The sequence below is a fragment of the Cucumis sativus genome, chromosome 6 (assembly GCF_000004075.3).
Source record: "Cucumis sativus cultivar 9930 chromosome 6, Cucumber_9930_V3, whole genome shotgun sequence".
Taxonomy (NCBI): Eukaryota; Viridiplantae; Streptophyta; class Magnoliopsida; order Cucurbitales; family Cucurbitaceae; genus Cucumis; species Cucumis sativus.
In genome coordinates this window covers 7226598-7228245 of record NC_026660.2, presented here as the reverse complement: position 1 = coordinate 7228245, position 1648 = coordinate 7226598, and positions in this window count along the sequence as shown.

The window sequence follows — 1648 nt, the reverse complement described above, 5'->3', positions numbered from 1 at the left end:
ACCCAAAGGTATGGGTGTTTTGATTGACGGTGGATATTGCATCTCAGGGAGATGGGCAATCCCTGTCCGTTGATGTGATTGCTCAATGCCCTTTTTTACTTCTGTCTTCTTTTGTTTTTTTCTTTTCCTAATAAAGTGGTCAATATACCATTTTCCTTCTTTTATTTTAAGATTTTTTTCAACTTTTTCTTTAAAAAAAAAAATTGTCAAATTAGCAAAAACATTCAAAAAAAAAAAAAAATGTAGCAATATTTTATCGTTATCAAATAAATTTTTTTTACTGTATTTTCCAAATATTTTCACCAATTTAACTATTTACAATATTCAATTAATTTTGAATTTGCAGCTTGGAGATAACAAAATATTATTGATGTATTAGTAATATACATTCATTCAAAGATGTAAATAGAGTAATATCTTCTATTACTAATAAACAGTAACAAATGTCTATCAAAGCCTATCATTAATAATTGACACTATTTTCATTTAAAACAACTTTTCAAAATTCACCATTGATTTTCATTCACTTTTACTTAACTATTAACATTTTTTAATCATAACACTACAAAAACATATTGTATTTCTTTACAAGTTTATTTTGATTAGGTAGAGACCAATATAATTGTAGTTCAATTAGCACCACATATGTTAACTTTGAGGTTAAAAGTTTAATTTATTCCTTCGTTCACACTTTAATTACAATATGTTTGTAAAAAATTATAAGGTACTAAGTTTTAGATTTGTGAAAAATATACAAACTAAAATTGATAAAATTTGTACGTACAATAGTATTTTGACAAAAAAAAGAAAAAAGAAAAAAATGTAGACTTTTTAAAAGTAAACGAAGTGGTGAAAAAGGAAATGGCATGGGGAGTTCTTACATTAGCTTGATTGCTTTAAAAGAAAGTGAAAAAACAATACGACAAAGACTAGACCAAATAGAAAGAAAAAAAAGAAAAAAAAATGAATTACGTTATTTACATTTGAATAAAGGAAAAAAAACATCAAATTATAGGAAAAATATATTAAAATGGTCAAAGTAAAGTTTGATATAATTAGATTTATTTGTTTAATATGGGGTTTTGTTTTTCATTCGAGGGTTTGGTGGTCATAATTAGTTAAAATAATACAACGAATAAGGTGCTTGAACCAACTTGAATTCGATTTTCATCATGAGATAATTAAATAATTAAGCTTTGAACATTTGCATACCTATAAACTTTATTCTTTTGACCAAAACCAACATAAATACATCATTTTTTTTTTGGGGGGGGGAATTACTGGTATTTTGGAGTTTATAAAAAATATTGAATTAGGGTATCCTACGATATTAAACACCTTTTAAAAAATACTTCTACATCTCACAATTTTTTTTAAGGTTAAAATACTGATTTGGTCTATTCACTTTAAATTTTAGTTCTTGTACTTCTAAAGTTAATTTTAAATTAAAATTTATGTTTATTGAGAATAAAATCTAACTATAGCTATTAGATTCTCGCTGTACTTTTTTTAAAAGTATATATTTTATAGGTTAGAGATGTATACATTATACACAATATTGAGAATTTAAAAAACAAACAAAAAACGAAAATAGTTCTAAACATAGTAGGTTATGCATGAAAATGTGAACTTAACTTAACCATAATTC